The sequence below is a fragment of the Dromiciops gliroides genome, chromosome 4, assembly GCF_019393635.1.
Source record: "Dromiciops gliroides isolate mDroGli1 chromosome 4, mDroGli1.pri, whole genome shotgun sequence".
In the NCBI taxonomy this organism is placed as follows: domain Eukaryota; kingdom Metazoa; phylum Chordata; class Mammalia; order Microbiotheria; family Microbiotheriidae; genus Dromiciops; species Dromiciops gliroides.
The window spans coordinates 361,128,204-361,151,474 of NC_057864.1; the positions used below are offsets into that span (position 1 = coordinate 361,128,204).

The 23,271-nt window shown below is 37.7% G+C and overlaps 1 pseudogene; it reads right to left on the bottom strand.

Moving 5' to 3' along the window:
• Nucleotides 1-1,711: 1,711 nt before the first annotated feature.
• The window catches only part of LOC122755126, a 33,488-nt pseudogene continuing 11,928 nt past the window's right edge, over nucleotides 1,712-23,271 (bottom strand).

Sequence of the window (23,271 nt, forward strand, 5' to 3'; positions counted from 1 at the left end):
ACACAGCTAGTAAGTATCAAGTGTCTGAGGCTGGATTTGAACTCAGGTACTCCTGAACTCTGGTCCAGTGCTTTATCCATTGTGCCACCTAGTTGCCCCTCCTCAATTTTTTTATATCATCAGATAAAATCAATTTATACCTATACCCTGTTTGTAGACTCCTGTCTAAATAGAGATATAGTTCTCAAGAGTTACAAGCATGATCTTTCCATGTTGTGATATAAACTGTTTAACCTTATTGAATGTTTTTTTTTGTCTGTTTACCTTTTTATACTTCTCTTGGGTCTTGTATTTGAAGATATAATTTTCTGGTAAGTTCTGGTCTTTTCATCAGGAAAGCTTGAAATTCCCCTATTTTATTGAATGTTCATCTTTTCCCTTGAAAGATAATGATCAATTTTGCTAAGTAGTTGATTCTTTGTTTCAATCCAAGCTCCTTTACCTTCTGGAATATTACATTCTAAACCTTCCAATCCTTTATTATTGAAGTTTCAATGTCCTGTGTAATCCTTACAGGGGCTCCATGATATTTAAATTATTTCTTTCTGGCTGCTTGCCATATTTTTTCCTTCACCTGAAAATTCTGGAATTTGGCTATTTCCTTGAAGTTTTCCTTTTGGGGTCTCTTTCAGTATGTGATCAGGGATTTTTTCAATGACTATTTTATCCCTTGGGTCTGTGACATCAGGGCAGTTCTCCTGGATAATTTCCTGGGAAAGAATATGGTGTTTATAATATTTTTTTATCATGGCTTTCAGGTAGTCCAATCATTCTTACATTATTTCTCCTAGATCTTTTTTCCAGGTCATTCTGATGAGGCATTTCATATTTTCTTATATTTTTAAAAATTATTTTGGTGGTGTTTGACTGATTCCTGGTGTTTCATGGAGTCATAAGCTTCCATCTATCTGCCAATTATAAGTTTTTTGTTTTTTTGGGGGGTGGGGTGGGGCAATGAGGGTTAAGTGACTTGCACAGGGTCACACAGCTACTAAGTGTCAAGTGTCTGAGGTCAGATTTGAACTCAGGTCCTCCTGAATCCAGGACTGGTGCTTTATACACTGTGCCACCTGGGTGTTCCCTGCCTAATTCTAACTTTTAAGGCATCATTTTCTTCTGTAAGCTTCCATTCTGTAAGCGTTTTCCATTTGGCCAACTTTACTTTTGAAGGAGTTGATTTCTTCAGTGGATTTTTTCCCAATTGGCCAATTGTAATTTTTAAGGAATTGTTTTCTTAAGTCAATTTTTGTGCTTCCTTCTCTAAGCTATTGGCTCTTTTTTCATAATTTTCTTGCATAACTCTCATTTTTTTTAGGATAGTAAAGAATGTTTATTTTAGAATTAACAAAGGCTGGCTGGATAGTTGTAGTCAGGATTCATAACTCCTTGAAGTCAATAAATTGTCCCTGATCTGTTTGAAGGGGCTCTCCTAATGGCATCTCTCAAAAGAAAGCTCTGGGTGGAGTTCAGGAAGGACTGGGGATTCCCATGAGAGGCTGTCTACCAGAACCTGGGAGAGCTGAGTGTAGCTGCTCAGGAGACTGGAGACAAAAGCCACCAGACCCCCTCCTAAGGTCACCCACCACTCAAGGAGAGGGAAAGCAAACCAAGTGACTCTTTCATGATCCAGGCAAAGTCCTTAAAGGCCCATCCTCTTCCACTACATGGCTCATGACTGGGTGCTGGGCTCCTCAACCAGAAGAAGTTTCTTTCATCGCAAGTAATAATTGATGGCAGCAGAAAAAGCAGCAAAGCCTCCACAGCCAATGGCCCCAGCCTTTAGACCAGCTCTAAAGCCAATGGCTCCTCAGGTGATGCAGCTGCTGAGGACACTGTTTTTCCAGTTGGATTTTCCCTGATAGGACTCTACCAGACACTCAGTACAGGAAAATATGGCCCTCATAATGGCAAAGTTCTTGGCATAGGACATGCCTCTCTGTACCATATCCTTAAGAACTTCTCTTGCAGTTGGTGTTCGATATAGATCCTTTGGGTCAAAGCCCACATTCATATCTATGCCAGCAATGTGTAATGGAATGTACTAAATTTGATCATTGACAACGCTATGCTAAGGTTTAGTAAAAAATCCAGCAATTTAGTTAAAGAAGAAGAATCCAGCTTTCCAGACCAGAATCCAGCTTCCTCCTGATGACATCTTACCACTCCAAGAAGACAAGAGAACAGAGAAAAGACTTACAAAGACTTAATTATTTTTTTTTACTGTTTCATCTAGGAACACCTGTTCCTAGAAGAAACAAAGGGGGGAATGTGATGAAATAATGGGATTTAGCAGATACTCAAAGACCCACCTGGAGATTAATCAAGACTGATTGAATCAAGTGAGAGTGATTGACTGCTGATTAAGCCTACTTCAAGTTAATTGGATTGTATCAAGTTAATTGGATTGTGATCACACCTGGCTATCCCTTAAGAAGGTATAATTCTCAGAAACTAGACTATGAACTCAACTTGAGAACACCTTCAAAGACAATGGATTTGGATGACGCCAACCAATCACCTTGAAGCAGGGTATAAGGACCACCTCTGTTCCCGATTTATAAAAAAGCTTCCACAAACAGCTTGGGGAGGATTGCTGATTAAAACAGGCTGGAAAAGGGTGTTCCTGATTAAAGCAGGCTCGTGGAGGAGGACTTCAGGAAGAACCCAACCAGGCTGGAACTCTAGGCTAGGTAGGACTTCTTTTTCATAACCTTCTGAACTCTTTGTAAATATCTGTATGCTCTAATAAATGTTTAATGCCCAAAGACTGGTACTGAAGCCTTTTAAATTTTGGTGACCACAATTAAGATTTTAAACATCACAAATGAATACTCCAAAAGCTCCTCCCAAGACAAATCCCCCTACGCACTCCAGGGGGCCTTGAAAGCGCAATTCTCCATGGCCTTCTTGAACATCTTCTGCTCGTCACTCTTGTCCAGGTTCAAGATCCCACCCAGGATGCTGGGCTCCAGGAGCCATGGCTGCTGCTTGTTCCCTATCAGATGCTGCAGAACAAGCTGTACTAAAGGGGGCATCAGCAGCTGTCTGGGGCACTGAGGTGGCCAGTCTAGGAGCCCGGTTCACCGCCACCTCAGCCGCTGCTGTCCCAGACTATAACTCTCATTTCATTTCCCATTTTTTCTTTTCCTGCTCTCATTTGATTTTAAAAATCCTTTTTTGGCTCTTCCAAGAAGGCTTTTTGATATTGAGACCAATTCATCTTACCCCTTAAGGCTTCATATGTGGGAATTTGGGCAGTATTGTCCTCATCTGAATTTGTGTTTTGGCCTTCTCTGTTGACACAGAAGCTCTCTACAATAAGGGTCCTTTTCTGTTTCTTATTCATATGTTAGCCTTTTTTTTTTTTACTTTTAAAGTTGTGTTGTGCTCCTGGGGTACAGTGGCCACTCTTACAAGCTTCTTGTTATAGGGGCCTGGTCATTGGCTTTCTGCTCTGAAACCTCTTGGGCTCAGAGATTCCTTACCTCTCTGGTCTTGCTCCCTGTGCTGGAATAGTGTGGCCTAGTTGTACCTGTCTTCTGGGTTGTTCTCTAGCTGGCAGTTTGCCCTCTCAGCCAGGGCTGGTGGGTTTAACAACTGTTTTTATGTGCCACCAGCATTCTGAGCTAGGACTAAGGGACCTCAGCTACTGATCTGTTCTGTGTCAAAAAGCCTCCTATTGCCTTTCCTAGACACCCTCCCTGCTGTACTGAGTTGTACTGAACTTCCCTTTCACCCAAGTAAGACAGACCATTCCTGAATCTTCTAAATTATCTCAAGTTGAAATATTGTGTCTCTCATTCTTTTGGTAGGTTCTTTACTTCCAGAATCCATTTAGAGACTTGATTTAATGTTGTTTCTGAAGGAAACTCAGGAGAGCTCAGGCAACTTCCTGGCTTCTCTCTACCATTTGGGCTCTACCACATAATAGCACTTTTTACAGTATCAAATGGAACAAAGTGGTTTTCTGTTCATTGAGTAATGACTCAACAACTGCAGGTATTTAAATGTGATAGAATATTACTGTACACTAACATTATGAAGATGAAGAATTAAAAAACATAGAATTATTTGTATGAACTGATATAGAATGAAATACACAGGATCACAATAGTAATTTGACTGTTTACTTCAATAATATAAACAAAAAGAATGCTAAAATTTAAAAAAAATGCTGAGTAATTCTGATGACTAATCTTGTCCCTGGAGAAGAAATATGTAAGTACTTTCTTCCTTTGGGTAGAGAGGTGGGGGAATTATTAGTGAAGAGCATAGTATTTACTGTGAGATGTATCATTGTTTTTATTAGTTTTACTTTGCTTTTTCTTGATTAAGATAGAAGGTTCATTTGGTATGGAAATTAAGAGTGATTTTATCCAAAAATAATTATCATATAAAAACAAAAGGAATAAATGAATCTTTATTTTCTCCCTAAAGGTCATTCTGGGCTATTTCCATTTCTTTTTCTGACAAGGTTATTAGGCTGGTAGGTCAGAAGAATATTGTAAATATAATCTATCTAGATTTTTGGAAAAGCACATAACAAGAAAGCAGCTAAATGGTATCAAAATTATGTATATTCAGAACTAGTTCAATGGCCAGCTCCAAAGAATAATCATTAGTGTTTTGATGTTAGTTGAAAGTAGGCATCGATTGAATGGCCAAATGGTCCCTGCTTGATCTGGTACTGCTTTAAGTTATCATCAATGACTTGGTTAACAGAATACATGGTATGTTTGTCAAATGTTCAGATGCCACAAGTTGGAGCAGATAGGGAACATATTGGATGAGAGTCCTAACTCCCAAGATCTTAATTGACTAGAACATTAGACTGTGCTTAATAAAATGAAATATAAGAGGTATAAGAAGCAAAATCTTACCAATGATTTACAAATCACAAGTGCAAGACAGAGGAGGCATGTGTAAATAGCAAGTCATCTGAAAAAAATTAGATTTTTAGTGAGGGTTAACTGGCTCAATACGAGACATTAGAGTGACCTTCATTCAACAAACTTTTAAAAAACACTGTATCCAAGGCTCTGTTGTTTGGTGCTTTGGATAACAAGACAAAATTGAAATAGTCCATGCCATCAAGGAGTTTGTATTTCTAGTGAACACATCATTTATATATACATTATAAAATAGTTTGAGAAGGGAGAGAGCACCAACAACTGAGGGAACCAGAAAACATTTGTTTGAGGAGGTGGCACCAGAGTTGAGCCTTGAAAAAAATGTATGGATTCTAAGAACTGGGGAGTGAGGACAACATAGTGTCCCATCATGGGGGAGGAGGAGTGGGCAGCCCCTGTTGATATACCAAGAGAGGAGATGAAATAAAAGCTTCAGAGAAATATACCTATTTGGCTAAAACATAGACTCTGTAAAAGGAACTAATGTGAAATCAAGCTAGAAATATAGGTGGAACCAATCGACAAGGGCTTTAAATTCTAAGCTGAGATGTTTGCATTTTATTCTAGAGTCAAACGAGAAACACGAGGGGCAACTACATGGCACAGTGGATAAAGTGCTTCCCCTGGAGTCAGAAGGACCTGAGTTCAAATTTGGCCTCAGACACTTGACATTTACTAGCTGTGTGAACCTGGGCAAGTCATTTAACCCCAACTACCTCACCAAAAGAGACAGAGACAGAGACAGAGAGCAAGAAAGAGAAAGAGAGAGAGAGAGAGAGAGAGAGAGAGAGAGAGAGAGAGAGAGAGAGAGAGAGAGAGATGAAGCTTCTTAAGCAGGAATGTAACATGATCAGAATTGTGTTAGGCCTATTAGTTTGGCAGCTATGAGTAGGATAAAAGGGAGACACAAGAGATGAGCCAGAAACTGTAGTTACAAAGCTTTTACAATAGTTTAGGTGAGGATTATTAGTGGTAGTAGATGAGTAGAGGAAAGAAAAGGAGACATATGTGAGAGATGTTAGAGAGGTAAGATTTTAAAAGCTTGGAAACTAATTGGATATAGTGAGGTGAGGGAGAGTGAAGAATTATGTTTGTGAACCTGAATGTCCGCAAAGTTAATGGTGTGATCAGTAGGAATAAGGATGTCTGGGGAAAAGGCAAATTAGTGATATCACACTCAAAGGAACTAATGAAATCTTAGGTTGAATTAAGACAGGTATTGTGAAGGAGGAGGCAGATGATATAGTCCCACTGTACTATGCTTTATATATATATCATCTCAAGTATTGTGATTTTTTTGAGCACCACATTTTGAGAAAGGGGGAGGAGATGAAGGAACAAGCATTTATTAAGTGCTCAGTACTTTGTAAGTGCACATATTATCCCTTTTGATCCCCACAACAACCATAGGATATAAATATCTTCATTCATAATAGGTTGAGGAAACAGAGACAGAAAGAGGTTAAGTGATTTATTCAAATCATATAGGTAATAAGTGTCTGATGCTACATTTGATTTCAGGTTTCTTGACTCTGGTCCACACACATTAGTTATTGTACTACCTAGATGCATATATTGAATAGTGATGAGAAAGTGTCCCAAGGAAGGTAACTATGATGGTGAATGGCATTATGATCTCCCATAAAGGACCACTTAAATAAATTTGGGGTGTTTTTGGTCTGGAGAAAAGAACACTTGAGAGAACTGGAGGGAATGATAGAAATTTTTAAATAGAAGAACTGTATTATTATGAGCAGATTTGCCTCAATGAGGGTTCCCCCCGGGGCAGCTAGGTGGCCCAGTGGATAAAGCAGCGGCCCTGGATTCAGGAGGACCTGAGTTCAAATCCGACCTCAGACACTTGACACTTACTAGCTGTGTGATCCTGGGCAAGTCACTTAACCTTCATTGCCCTGCAAAACAAAACAAACAAACAAAAACAAACAAACAAAAACAAAACAAAACAAAAAAATGAGGGTTCCCCCTCCCACTTCCCAGTTTCCTTGTTTGTATTTTCTTCCCATGTTAGAATACAAGGTCCTTAAAGAGAAGGACTGTCTCTTGTGCATATATTTTCCTCCCTTGTTCAAAATTCAGCGCCTGGTACATAGGAAATACTTAAGAAATACTTTTTCTATCTCTCTATGTATGCATGGCAAAAACATCTAATGTGTCTATGCTTCAATTCCCTTATCTAAAACAAGAAAACAAAGAAAAACCCCAAACAAATAAAAAGGAAGCATAATCAGTATTACCACAATATTATGTAGAAAGAACTTTCTAATCTATAACACATTGTGCAAATGTCAGTTTTATTATTAGATATTTTCTAGATAAAATATTGTCCTTTAAGGATATTCTAGCATTTGCTGACATTTTCAGTTATTACACAAAGAATACTGCTTCTTACTTATAGTTTTGCTTCATGCAGAGACTTGGCACTCCCCAGTCCAATGAAACAATGACTATTCTTCGAAGCTGTTATTTTCTCAGCATGTAAACATAGCAAGTCTATCTCTGAAATTCATGGCAATAGGGGAAACGTGTAATTATATCTTTAAAAACTCTCCCCATTTTATTTTAGCTAATTACTTCACCCTTCTCTACCAAACAGTTGAATACAATGTTTATCAAGTAGCAACATATGTTGCTTTTAAGTTGCACCATCCCTCTATCCCTGCCTCTATTCATTTTTGGAGAAGTTGCTAACAGTAATAAAAAAATAAATCCAACAGATATACAGAAGGACAGAAGAAGAGGAGAAGCAAATTGATCCAACTGGAAGAAAAATTCCCTAAAAACATGAATGGAAAACACCAATTCCCTGTGCTAATATAAAAGGCAGTATGTATCCTCTAACTTTGGTGCTTAATATAGCCTGAATGAATAAATGAATGAAATTAAATCACTATTGTATGGAAACAAAACCCTCAACTAAGAAATAGGATGTCAACAAATTACTAAATTACAAAGATTGGAAAGGACTAACTTTAGAAGTTCCTTTCGTCTCAGGCCAATGGAAACACACACACATATGTATATATACACACACACATATACACATATACATACATATATACATGTACACATATATACATATACATATATATGAATATATCAAATATAGGAGCCCACTTATTCCTGAAAACTTCAGATAAAACAAATAATTATCCAAAGGATGGACACAGAGAGAGAAAGATGGTCAGTGATAAATTCATTATAAGGACGTAATTGCCTCTCAGGGTCAAACAAAAGACTTCTCTTTCTGGGATTATTTTACTTTGTGGTGCCTTCACATCCTTCACATCTGAACACGCTAAGGTGTTCAGAAATTTTAAATGAAACAAATTTCTCTACACAGACACTGAGAAACACTTGGTGAACAAAAGTGAAATCTGTGAATTTTTGCAGATGAAAATACTGAACTGCTATTAAAATATTGCTTGATATAGGAATGATTTGAAAAGAAAAAAAAATGTCCTACTAGTATTAAAACCAATCACAGAAGTCCAGAATGCCAGATCACACAGAAGGGCCACCCAAAATGGATTCCTTTTATTAGCCTTAAATCTTACATTTGCACTGATATATCTTGGTGACCATAACTCACAGAAGATGGCAAATGTAATTAAGGTTGATGTTATATGAAGACAGCTCCGAAAGATGTCACTTATTGACCTTAATGATATTTGTCAGTATTTTCCTTTCTCCATTGTATCTCATTCAGTGTCACAGTATGGCTAAGGATGATTGCTTTTATTTGCTCACTGGTGGAGTTCAGGACAGTGTCAGCAAAACTTGCTAAAGAGGAGTGTTTCCATATGTGAAGGAATACTGTTTCAACTATGGGGTTGTTGGAGTATTTTTCATTACATAGGAAGACTCTTAGAATGTAATTCTTACTGTTTACTTTCTTCCTTTATGGCTGCAAAATCACTGAATGAATTGGAAGCTCATGGATTGTAAGGACATTCAAAGCTCTTCTGAAGTTGGAACTGTGCAGGGCAAAAAACAAAATTAAATAAAACAAATTCTGACTGTGGCAAAAAGGAAGGAAATTAGAGCTGACTAAATCATTTCAACCTCTCAGGGGTGTATTTATCTTTTCTCTTATTTTACTGAGCACCTCTCATTTCATATATGGCCATTTTTCCAGTTCTATGTTCCTCTTCTCTCACTTCAAATGTTTCCTTTGCTCTTCTGATTCTCCCTTCTTCCTGTGAAATCCAACCATTTTGTTGTATCCATTCATTCTTGCTGTTTTATCACAATACTGGCTTGAAATAGAGCCAATAGCCTCTCCCCTATACAACCCAATTAGGCTCCTAAGTGTTGAAGGGAATAGAGGCTGACACTTGGAGTGAACAAGACCAGAGTCTAAATCCTACCTTGGGCATTATGTGTGATCTAAGACAAATCACTTAACTTCTTTTAGTCTTGGTTTCCTCATAAAAAAACAATGACGGGGGCATCTAGGTGGCGCAGTGGATAGAGCACCGGCCCTGGAGTCAGGAGTACCTGAGTTCAAATCTGGCCTCAGACACTTAACACTTACTAGCTGTGTGACTCTGGGCAAGTCACTTAACCCCAATTGCCTCACTAAAAAAAAAACAAAAAAACAAAACAAAAAAACAATGATGACAATAATGTCAGTTACCTCATCTAGCATTTGTGAAAACAAATCTAATGATATATTCTATGTAAAGAATTTTTCAAACATTAAGGTGTTATATAAATGTTAGCAATTTTCTATTCCTTGTCTCTATTTTTTAAGACTGTGGGCATTTAAGCAAAGGTACAGGGTAATGGCAGTGGTCAAGATGTCTCAGGGAAACAACTTTGACTACAACTGGGTTGGTGTAGTTTCTTTCAGAATATGATTGCATACTTCTGCTTCCCTCCATAGCTGTGGCCCTTGGAGGACTGAATTGTTTCTCTGAAGAACTGCGGAGACTCTGTACAAGTGCCTAACATATATGGGGAAAGGAAGATATAATGCCTGGAAATGGCTGGCACTGGAGAACCATTGTCTTCTCCCCATCAGCCACCTCAATAGAAACATCTGGTAAGTAACTTGAGTACATGGTCTGACGACCAACAACCCTTTCAAATTGTAAATGTAGCCTGTTGAGGATAAGGGTTTCTTAGATCTGACATTATATTTACCAGGCTCTTGCTTTCCTCGGTGGAGAGGCCCTTCACCCTATACTGTAAACAGAGAGCAAAGTCAGAGGCTCTCTCATGCAGGGCTGTTGGCAGCTCACCCTGAACTTGCTTCAGCCAGAGCACACTGGCGTCATGGTCAGTGAAAGTCGCTGAGCTTCAAAGGTGAGTCCACTGCTCAAAGGGAGACATTTCGATGACCCAGGATTCCTGGCAGATTTGGTTTCAGTTGTTGCAAGATTCTCAACAAAGCTCAAAGACCCTCCAGCTGCCTAAAGAGTCAGTGAATTGAAGTGGGTCTCAGAGACAAAGCTCAGAATATAGCCCCACCATTCCAGCCTGGACTTTGCATCTGGATTTCACCAGAACAGATGTTATCTGCAAGCAATTAACATACTTGTCATCACCAGTGAAATAGATACAGAATTCTTTGGTTCCTTTTTTTTTTAATCCATCCTAAAGAAAAGTGTTTGTGCACAAAGCAAAATTTTCACATTAGTATTAAAATAACATTCAGTGAGGCACGTTGCATGTGTCAATTTTTCAGTTTCTTCCAGTTCCTTTTTTTAATAGAAAGATACGGCAACAATTTAGACAAGTGTTAGGGAATAAGTGTCAACAGCAACATGAGCGTTTGTTGTAGCTCAATGTATATTTGAAGCTGTGCTTCATGTGAGATTATATCAGAACTCTAAGTCTTGATAGATGGAATTTGTCACAGACCATCTTTGTCTTTCTCTGTGAGCTTTCTGAGTCCTACCCATGAGAAGGTAATATGATCTGAATTTGGATGTTCAGACACATATCAAAAGATAAATTAGAAGTAGTTTGTCAAGATGGGGCCTTGTTAATTGGTATAAATGAAGGGAATGGCAAGGTCAGGTGTTCACATGTCTTTGATAAAAATATGGCTCACAGCAGTAGTCTCATGTTTTTAAGTTATTCCACAAGACACGGCTGGATCATATGATAAGTTTGTCTTAGCATAATAGCATTTTGGCATGGGATCCATTTTTTATACATAAAATTTATAAAAAAGCAGCGCTTGGGATTTACCTCTTTCCCTAGTAATCCTTAACATCACATTGTGGGCTTTCTCTCTGTTCCTGACATATAACACCACATCACCTGTCTCCATGTCTTTGTACTAGCTGGCTCTCATAACTAGAATACACTCCCTCCTATCTTCCACTGATGGGAATCTCAATCTCTCTCTCTCTCTCTCTCTCTCTCTCTCTCTCTCTCTCTCTCTCTCTCTCTCTCTCTCCTTCTCCCTTGAAGACATACAGCTGAAACAGCATTCTACATGAAACCTTCCCTAATCCCCAATTGTCAGTGTTCTTCCTACCTAAGTATTGTATTTAAATATCTTGTACTAATTTTTATTTATTCTTTTGATTTTGGGGGGCAGATAGGTGGTACAGTGCATAAAGCGCCAGCCCTGGATTCAGGAGGACCTGAGTTCAAATCCGGCCTCCGACACTTGACACTTCCTAGCTGTGTGACCCTGGGCAAGTCACTTAGCTCCCATTGCCCTGCAAAAACCCCAAAACAAAACAATGAACATATTCTTTTGATTTTTTCTGTATATACCTAAATATGTACGTCTTGTTTCATTTTCATAAAAACCTCTTTCTGAGTAGGTATTATTCCATTTATTGCATTGGCATTACTAGAGCCTAGCTCAGTCCCTGGCACAGAGTAGGCATTTAATAAATGCTTGTGGATTGACTGATCTATTCTGATACTAGCAACAAAAATGACATCTTAATAGAGTATCCTTTTCAAAGTCACATCATAAGTAATCTGTCAGACAACTTCAATAATATTCACTTTTTAAGCTTTATCATTTTAAGTTTAATGTAATGAAAATTATTTAAAATACAAAGTCTTAGATTAGAAGTTATTACAATATACACACACATATATATATACAAAACACATACTATAACATACAACACACACATGCATACATATACATATTTATATCTTTCTATCTATCTGTTTATCTTCCCCATTAAAATATAAGTTCCTTGAGAGTAAGGATTGTTCCATTCTTTGTATTTGTATATCCAATCTTTGGAACATAATTGGTTTCTGCCTAATAAATGCTTGTTGATTGATTGAAATGGGAAATAGGGGACAATGTCACTGGGGAAGGGGGTAGGATAGAATAGATGGACTAGAGTCATCTAGTTTATTGGCAGGCCACAATTTTATTTAATAATTCATAATTTTACTTAAGGCCCACCTTGTTTATACTTAGCTACTTGAAGGCAAATAGACATTGTGCTCGTAGAGATTTTTGTTGTTGTGCACAATCATGAAGGCATAAGACTTATAGGAAAGACTAGGTGAGAATAGAAACAAAATTAAGAGATATTATTTAGGTATCTTGTGAGCATTCATCTTTTTCAGGCAGTTCCAGCTGTGAAATCTCAACTAGTTTGGATGGTTTAAGTAGGTAGACTGTGGGTGGGACCTGAAATAATTCCACACCATGTCTCTTTGGTCTTTTTGTCCATATCCAATTTCCTTGGATTTTTTAGCAACTATGATTGCCTTCATTTTTCAAGGAAGGTCCTTCAATGCACTGATCCAAGGAAATGGTCCAAACCTAACTGCCTAAGGGAATGGTGCTGTCTAAGTGTTATTGGCCCAGATCATTTTTGAGAAGCTGTCAACAATAACAAGCCTCCTATTAACACTTAATAACCTTTCCAGTTCCATGCTCCCTTTAAAATATGAAATACATGAGTAGAACTTGTGTCATGGACATCTCGAGGTTTGCCTATTTAACTATATAGTCAGAACCCTGAACATAACAAAATACATAGCCATTAAAATGAAACTTGTAATTTTGGTTCAAGAGCAAAACAAAGTCAAATTTTCCTCATTTTTGTATTCTTTGCAGCTTGGAATCTTGGAGAGTTATCCAATAATAGAAGACAAACAGGGTCCCGTGTGAGTTGAATTGAGGTTTAGATTGAAACTGCCATTTTATCAATCAAACATTACTTTTATTCAACTGCCAATGCAGTAAAAGTGACCTAGAATCCCTGTTTCTAAGGAACTCTACCTCTTCTGGGAGGCTGTGTCATCACCATTAGCCAAAGTATGTTTTAGTTTATGACCAACTATGCTAAATGACTTCAAGGAACATTTTAAACTGGGGATGAAGATTTTCTTGAGGGTTAAGTATATACCTTTTTGCATCATAGATGTCCATGAATATATAGTACACACAGGTAGACTCTTGAGGGTCCTTGTTAATGTATTAAGGCTAGGCAAACCAGAGCCACACCAGCACTAACTGGGAAACCAAGCCAGCAAGTATTCAGAATGGTCTCCCAGGTTTCTCTTTCTTCTTCTGACCAACCAAGTTTTTGCCAGTTGGGATGGAGCCACTTTCTTCTAAGAGAGAGTGTGGCATAGTAGATAGAGTGTTGAATGTATGTCTGAAAAGAACTGATTCCAATTCTTATCTTTGACATTACTTCTGTGATCATGGGTAAGTAATTTAATCTTTCCTAAACTGGTTTACTTATCCTGAAAAAAAAAAAACACCTTGTTGTAGCTCCCAAATAGGTTTAGTGAGGGATTAAGTGAGGTCAGGTAACTAAAGTGATTTGAATACTTTAAAGTGTGATAAAATTGTCAGTGTATTAATTAAACTAATTGTTTCTCTCTCCCCATTCTCTCCATATATCCAAACATAGCTTGAGGCCCCAGTCTTGTTTGGTAAGGTTATATGACTACTCCAGATGAATTGTACACCTCAATAGCCCATAGACCTGGCTAGACTGGAAGGAACTTTCATAGATTTGGGGATGATGTCAATGTTAGGGGATTCACCCTTACTGTTTTACAGCAGGGAAAAATGAGGTTCAAAGAAGTTGAAGTAACATACCCAGTATTCAACAAGTAGCAAGTGGCATAGATAAGATATTTGAACTCATATCCTCTGATACCTACTTCACTGCCTGATCTTTGGGTATTCATGAAGAAGAAAAGGTGGGTGCTAGGAGAGGGGAGATGGGCAATCGGAGGACACAGCAAGGGAGGTGAGAAAAAGAGATCAGTGATCAGGGATTTTTACCACCTTAGATGAAGTGGAAAAGAGGCTAAGGAGAAGAAGAAAAAAGCCATTTTTGAGGTGAAAAGAGATAAAGTAGGGATTACTGTTTGTGGAGAAAAAGAATACTTACTCTATGCCTTGTGTCTCTGGTGGCCAAGATCTAAACCAGGACCAATAAGGAAAAAAATAATAATCCAATAGGTGTAAGTAATGCTTCCTTCCCAATCTTTACCCACGCCGTTAGCTGTTCTTGATCTAGTACAAGAGCAACAAAGCTACCTTTCCTCCTTAATTCATGAAAGAATATTTGAAAATACATCTTAGAACTGATAGAACCTGAAATGATCCATTGTTCAGCTCCATTGCAAAGCAGTTTGAGGTTTTTTGTCTTATAGGAGTTGTAGGTACATTATAGTCTAGAAGAGAATAAATATCCTTTGTCTAACCTTGTTCTTTTACAGATAAAGCAACTGAGGTGATCCTGAGAAGTTAAGGGATGTGTTCATATTTGCACAGCCAATATGTGAGAGATAGAAAGGACAGAAGGCTACAGTTTTGTCTCCTGCCTTCTATTACAGTTAATTGATTGACTGACTCGATAATATGCTTTTTACGACTCGGTGGTATTATTAGTCATTCTCCTGATCTTATTTAACAGGAAAAGTCTGAAGTAGGGAGGTCCCCTGGTCGTCTGTCAGATTGTACATACCACTTTGGACAGAACTACTGAGTAAATTCCAAGTTCTTTATGGTCAGTGACCTTCAGAGAGTCATCAGCCTTCCATCCCTATTTCTGTGGAGCAATGTTCACTCATTGTCAAGCAGTGTGTTTATTTGTGGACTTGTGCAATCATAATTATCTCTGATGCACCTACTGGACAAACCCTGTCTCTTTCTCGAACTTGATACACTTCAGTTAAACCTAGTCTTGGGGACTTGGCATAATGAAATTGGCTTTCTACAGAAGTAAACATATGTCTAAATAATACAGGCAGTTAACTGAAAAATGAAATTGAAAAAATGTGACATATGGCTATGTTTACTTTTAACATAGAATAGTTTAGCAAATAAATAAGGCCCAATAACAAGGGAACAATGCATAACAATAAATCATCTACCAAAAGGCTATATGCCTCCAACCCATTTAAATCCCAGAAATCCCAGACAGATAAATCCAATCTACAAGTTCAAAGGAAGGGCCTACTCAGTTCTCCTTCAAGTAGACAAAAGAGCTAGTGATTGACCTCAGGGTCTGGATAAATAGGAATGCAATGAGGGTTGATGTTTTCCCTTAGTCTCCCCTTTCTAGTTGCTAGCGAAGAACTCTGATGGTCTCATGGGGTCATGGCCCAAGGTGATTAGATTCAGTTAACCCTAGTAAGGATAAGGTTGCTGCAACCATTGTGCCTCTCTCCTACATTGCAAATAGGTCTCCTCTGTTCCCACAGTTTCATGTTTAGTAAATTCTAATAGCTACTCCAGCCAAATCTCTTCCACTCTATGAAGCATGGAGTGTATGTGTCGGGGGATGGGGGGAAGCAGACAAACTGAGATGGATATACTACATTCTCTTACTTCCAATTACAGTATCACATATAAAAATTCAATGAATACTTGGTATCATTACTATTATGAGAAAACCTGGGATTTGGAAGTTATGTTGGTAGGAAGAAATATGCGGGAAGATACTAGTGGAGAGCTTAGCCACATTAGAAGTGTCAGAGTTTTCTTGATTTAAAGTGAAGATTCAGAAAGTCATTTCTTAGTAAAGAGCCAAGATGATTGACATCACCTCCCACACCCGTGGTTAGTTGGAAAAACACTATTTAACAGCAGCATGTTTGTAAAGTTCAATTTGGTCAACATTTTTTTAAAAGCTCTTCTGAGTTGAAATCAATTAAAAAGTACAAGGGAACTACGTTAGACTTGTGGTCTTTGTGGCTGCTCTTTTCAGTGACATGTGGGGTATAAACTTGGATGGAAGAAATCTTTTGCCAAGTTCAGATCTCCACGGAACCTCTGGGTTCTGAGACTTGAACCCAACCTGAACTTTTTGGTGTTCTGGATTTTTTTTGTCTTTTCCTGGCAAGGGACAACTTCCTGTTGTGATTTTTTTTTAAATCTTAACATTTATAAAAAGACTCAAAAGGCAACTGGGAAAGAAATTGTTTTCTAAAATGAATTTTAATGAGTTAACGGTAAATGAATTAACATCAAACAGCTCAAATTTCCATTAAAATATACACAGATTTAAAATTGAAGGAAAAAGTGCTTGGAAAAACATAGTTTGGGTTTTGCCAAAACCAGAACATTTGGAAAAACATTTCAAGATATTAGATGATCTAAAATTATGCCCTAGCTTTCAACCTTGAATTTTATTGCTGGTCCTAAAATTGAGATCCCTAAGATCTCTATACACTAGAAAATGACACTGTCAGGCAAAGGAGAATAAATTTCAGATCATTGTTAGTCCCCTTGTCATTTATGAAACTTTCCCTGGCTAATGTACCTATCTAATGTTCATTAGTCAATTAATGAATAAATGTTTACTATATTCCAGGAACTGTACTTAGCTGTAGGAACACAAATACAAAAGCAAAGATTGTTACTGCCCTCATATAGCTTATATTCTAATAAAAGGAATGATCAAATATAGGGGAGTGGGCAGCTAGATGGCGCAGTGAATTGTGCACCGACCCTGGAGTCAGGAGTACCTGAGTTCAAATCCGGCCTCAGACACTTAACACTTACTAGCTGTGTGACCCTGGGCAAGTCACTTAATCCCAATTGCCTCACTAAAAAAAAATATAGGGGAGTAATGGCAGGGATGGATATTTTGATTTGAAAATTTACAGGAATATTGACTGCAACTTCAGAGGAATAGACTGAAATACTCTTTCCATTAGCAATGACATTCAATTATGGTTATAAGGAATGGGGCTCATAGTGTATTCCTTTGGTGGTAAGGTAGGTGCATAAATGGCTATGAAGTGAAGTTAAGCTTGGCAGGAGCTAGTCTGATATAGTGGGCCTACGAGGCACTCCCCAATCAGGAGATGAAGCACTAGGGTAGGAATTCTAGAGAAGAAAAGGTTAAGTCCAAAAGGATATCCTTGTCTCTTTGAAAGAAAGAAACCCAGAAAAAATGTCCTTAATGATATATTGGATGATGCAAGCTGTTTCGCCATATATTCTGAAGGGCAGCCAAATCTTTTGATTCAAGAGAATTGTGGTACTAACAATATTTTTTTTTCATGTGTATAGTTATGTGTTGTTATTTGCAAATGCTCTTTTGATACTTCTACTCTTTTCATGAGTATAAGTTATGCAATTTTATGCTGTCATTATATGGAATCAGCATCTGAATTTTAGTTTTTAGTATCATACTCCTAAGATAATTTTCATGAGGTAATTTTTAGGCTGTTATGGCTCAAAGAAGAAAATATATCATTTATGTTACACTTTAGAATTTGATACGTTCCTTAGATATATTGTCTCATTTGATACTTACAACAAGTCTGAGGGGTTGAGTGCTATTATTATCCCCATTTTGCAGAGGAGAAAAGAAATGCACAGAGAAAAATAAAGGACTTGCCTAAGATCATATAGCTTTTAAGTGGTTGATGCAGGATTTGAACTCAGTTCTTCTGATTCCAAGTCCAGCATGTAAATCAGTGTACCATATAGCGGTCTTTAAGGAATATATAACATAATTAAGATCATCTACATTATTTTAATTTTTTTTTAATGGATAGACATTCCACATCTACTGGCCATGGAATTGAGAACCAGATATCACAGCTTGATCTTCTGTAACTGCAATAACATTCAAGGATCCTCTGCCTTAGTCTAACTATTGTCATCACAACATGGCAGACTAAAAAACTAGAACCAAGTAGCAACTAACATAGTCTTGAATGGAAAGTGTCTGGGCACAAAAAAACCAGTAATGACGGGTTCAAACTTAGCCTAAGCCCTAGATAGAATGAAGACATGTTTAAGTCTTGAATTGCCTTTAGAGATTAGGCTTCCTTCACCTTCACTTTGGGGGTGCTGCTTTATCTCCTAGAAGAAATAAATGGTGTTTTGTTATTTATAGCTGATGCTTCTGAAATGATTTGATGAGAGGCTGGATGAGGGCAAGTAATTATATGATGGAGCCCTTTGGCAGTCTGAACCACTCTAATGGATCCTTTGTTAGAATAAGGATTATAAATGAATAAATTAAAATGTGTAGGATTACAAAGGAAACCAATTATATTGAAATATAGTTAGAAAATATATTTTAATTGTTATAGAACACATGCTAAGGACCCTTGGCCTAAATGAGGATACATAGCAGGGTACCTTTTCTGCTATTATGGGTATGGTTGAGACTGAAATAGCTCCAGAAGTCTACAATTTATAGATAGCTCTGAGGTGCCCAAACACTTATGTCTAAACATTTAAGTCATCCCATTGAAAAAAAATGACTGGGGGCAGCTAGGTGGCACAGTGGATGAAGCACTGGCCCTGGATTCAGGAGTACCTGAGTTCAAATCTGGCCTCAGACACTTGACACTTATTAGCTGTGTGACCCCGGGCAAGTCACTTAACTCCCATTGCCCTGCAAAAAAAAAAAAAAAGAAAGAAAGAAAAGAAAAAGAATGACTGATGGTGGAAGGTTCAAAAGAAGGTACTCATCAAGCAGCAACCCCCCCCCCCCACCAGAGTGTGTCAGTTATACATCTGCCTCTATCCCCAATGCAATATCCCGCCTGGTCTGAGCCCAACTCAGGCTCCTGTTTCATAGATGTCACTGACATCTGCTGCTTGGTTTCTGTGCATCAGAAAGTAATTTTTTTTCCAAATCTCTTTCCTTTCTTCCATTTCTAATTTGTCACCAATTCCAGAAGTTTTATTGTGAACTGGTTTTTTTTTTTGATTCACCTCTTTCTCTCCATTCCCACTACTACCTCATCACCTCCGCATTAGATTATGGCTAAAAGTCTCTTGGCTAAACTTCTTTCTTCTAGGAAACCTTCACTCTTCCTGATCCTTCCTATATATCACTGCCATATCATTTTTTCTCAGATACTGTCTTCACCATTCCCTTTTCCTTAGTAAAACACTACAGTAGCCCTCTATTACCTACCATAACAAGGCAAATTCAAGGAGCTCTCCATTTTTTGTACCTGTCCTATGTATCCAACCACTCTTCTGAAACAGGAAGTTTGTGCTCCAGTCATGAAGCTCTTTTCATTGTCCCTTCCCCTACACTCCCTGAATTCTGGGATCATACTTACTTCTCAAGCTTTTGATGCTGGGCAAGTCACTCAACCTTTGTTTGCCTCAAATTCCTCAACTATAATATTGTGATAATAATAGTACCTACCTCCCAAGGTCATTGTGAGCATCAAATGAGATAATATTTGAAAATCATATAGTAGGTGCTATATAAATACTATTATCATGCTGTTGTTATTGAATTTGTTGTTATTGTTTTTGCTGTTCTGCTTAAAACACAATCACTCCATACTCACCATTACTATTCAAATGCTTTCCACTCTCAAGGCCAAGGTCAAATCCTTTCTGCTCAACAGAGCCTTCCTTGACTTCTCATTCACATGGTTCTCTCTTCTTTGATTTCCAATTATAATTTAGTGGCAATTAAGTAATCTCTTACCTTTTATGGTAATTAAAGAACTCACCAGGATGGATCATCTGCTAACTTTACTTTAAGCCTCTTTTGGGCAGGTTAAATGTTTTGTACAGCTTAACACTTAATAGTTCTCAATTAAAAATCATTTGACTACATCCATCTCACATCCACTTACTCTGAAAACAGAATGATGTAAAGTTGTGACTGCATTCATCTTGCCCAGAATGTCTGGAAAAGGTCCAGGTAAGACCTCCAGCATTATAAACCTTTCTTATCTTCTGTTCTTCGTTCCTCTAACCATCCCTCCTCCTCCACTAACTACTTGTTGGAATGTAATAGACCAGGAAAAGGAAAGCTGATGAGAAATGGGAGTCCAAACAGATCACTGAAAAAGCAAAATGGTGTTGTGGAAAGAGCTCATGATTTGAAATCAGAAGACCTGGTTCTGCACATGTTTTTCTTTGTAAATTTGGATGAACCATGTCAAATCCCTGGGCCTCAGTTTGTCCCTTTGAAAGATGAAATGATTGGACTAAATATCTAATATCTTTTCCAGCCTGAAATCATGATTGCATGATTGACCATGCCATCTTATTGTTTCCCAGTTCCTTACTCTGTTCTCTTCTTTGTCTGGGCTGCTTAAGTTGTATTGGCTGATTAGTGGCTGAGGATGCTTACAAAGCTGATTATCTTATGCCTTTGATCTGTACTTCTGGTGCACCCAAGCATCTTCCTTTTGGCAGCAGCATAACATTGAGCAGTTGACAGCACCTCTTACTGTACTCAGTGCTATGCCAGGTATATAAGGTGCACAATCCATCCAAATGGACACATTCTGTTCACAGAAGATTATCAGATAGGGGGAAAGAAACCAAAACTTTTCTACTAAAATAGGTCATCCTTTTCCTAATGGCATTCACTTTAGGTAAGGATATTCTTAAGTGTGAAATTATGTATCTGTCCACTCATATGTTATCACTTAGTTCAAACAGATCAGCATAGTCCATCCATAGGAAAAAGATGGATAATTCTAGGTTTCTTTCCATAACATTTCCTTGGAGATAAGCCCTGCTGATTGACAGGACTATATATCTTTATACCAACCTGACACAGCTCAGGAGCTATCCATTTAATGTAGAAGATAAATGAAAAATATCAACTTCAAAATAAAGAATATAGTATTCTTAAAACTTGAAAGAAAATGAGTTAGAAGAATTAGGGAATTATAAAAAGGTGAAAATTAAGATAAGGTGGAACATGAAGGAGTATCTGCTGTCTGTTTTGACTCTTATGTGGAGCTGATCCATCCTGGCCTGATGCCTGGTGTCTTTATGGGGCATGTTGAACTAGCCAGGGGCTGGGAACCTTGTGGATTTGTGGCTCTTCAGATGTGCTTCTGTATTGGAATGTGTTTGTGTTTGCCTTTATTTGTTTTTAATAAAAAAAGCTTGAAGAAATTTTTGCCTTGGTTGATTTTCTTTGGAATCCCAGAAAGGGCTCTTGAGGGCTCTGTGGCTCTTTTGTGATGATAAACCAAAGCTTTGAGCCTGTCCCAGTTGGAATTCCAAACACTGAAGAAGCCAGCTTTAATTATTATTATTGTTGTTGTCTACAGAACTGAACTCCTTTCTGACTATTCAGGTTTATAGTAATATTCCCCTAAACACATTAGTTTTTCATCTAACCCAGTTCTACAAAACAGCAAAGAATGGGGGAAGATTTACTATTAGTCTCCAGAGGAACTAAGCTCTGGAGCCTCCAAGTCGGATACCTGTGGAGATTGCGAATTTTACAGGGATGGAATATTAATAGTTATGGGGCCTGCAGTAGAATCCTAAGCCTGTCTAGCATTCTGAAGGGACTACTCCCTAGAAGAAAATGACAGTTGAGATAGGCATAACTAGTATAACGAATACAACTTGTCAAGAAATCTTAATAAGCATCCATGGAAGGTTAATTGGAGGCAACTGGATAGTACAAGACCTCAGATATAAGGCTTGGAGTCAGTAAGACTTGAATTTGAATTCTGTCTCAATTACAAGCTGTGTGACCTTGCAAAAGTCACTTAATTTCCCCTATCCTCAGTTTCCTCATCTGTAAATAAGAGGGATGGACCTAATGGCCTCTAAGGTCCCTTCCAGCTCTAAATCTATGATCTGTGATAGATACTAAATTAATCATGGCATCTAGGATTTGGAAGGGACATTAGACATCATCTGGTTCAAATCGCAAACTGCCACAGGAATCTCCCATATAACATCTCAGCAAATGACTATACAACCACAGAGTTAGACATCCATCAGGAGAGTCACGTCATATACTTTGATGAAATCCAGATATACTATGTCCATGGAATTCTGTGAATCTACCAATTTGATAATTTTATCAAAAAGGTAATTTATTTAATTTGGTATGGTTTGCCCTGGAAAGCCAATGATGGATCTTAATGATCATCACTTTGTTTTCTAAACATCGTCATAAATTCAATCCAATAAAACAAACATGTATTAACTGCCTACTATGTGAAAAGCATTGTGCTCAGTGATAGAGATACAAAGACAATCCTTTGGTTCCAGGAACATAAAAATCACACCTTTTCATTACTTCAAGGGCTCTTTATTCTACTTAGGGTGAGGGAAATACTTTTAGTGTATATATATATATATATATATATATATATATATATATACTGAAAAGTAATAATAAAGAAAACTCTAATAATTGGTAATCATCAGTAGGTTTTGAGAGGGCACCAAAATGGTGCATCTATAGTGATATACCTGGAGTCAGAAAGACCTTAGTTTAAATTTGGCCTCAGACCAAATTTACTTACTAGCTATTTAACCCTGGACAATTCATTCAATGTTCATCTTCCTCAGTTTCCTCATTTGTAAAGTGGAGTTAATGGTACACCCTGGGTTGTTGTGAGCATCAAATGACATAATATTTGTTAAGAGCTTTGCAAACTTTAAAATGTTAGTTATTATTATCACCACCACTATTAGCAGCAGCAGCAGGAGCAGCAGCTGTTATCACTATAGTGGAGCCTGAGTTGAACCTTAAAAGGAGGACAAATATTCTGGAATTGAAGATTAGCTAAGAGTGACTGCTAAACTGAACGATATCTTGTAACAATGCAGAGAAGCAGGAAATATAATGTCAATTTAGGGGACCAGCTATCATAGTCCAGTTTTTCTGGAATATAGAGTATAAAAAAGGCAGGAATGTTCAGCTGAAGCTAGATTTTTGAAGGGAATTAGATGCCCAGCTGACAAGTTTATATTTAATCTGAGAGCTGAGAAAGTTACTGACAATTTTTGAGCATGTGAGTGACAGGGTCAAAATTGCTTTAGGCACATTATTTTAGAATTTGTAGAGGATAGATTGGAAGTAGGAAAAGCTATAGTAATGAAAACTGGTTAGGAATCTACGATTGGCATTCATGCTAAAGATGGTGAGATAGTTATGTAAAAGAATAG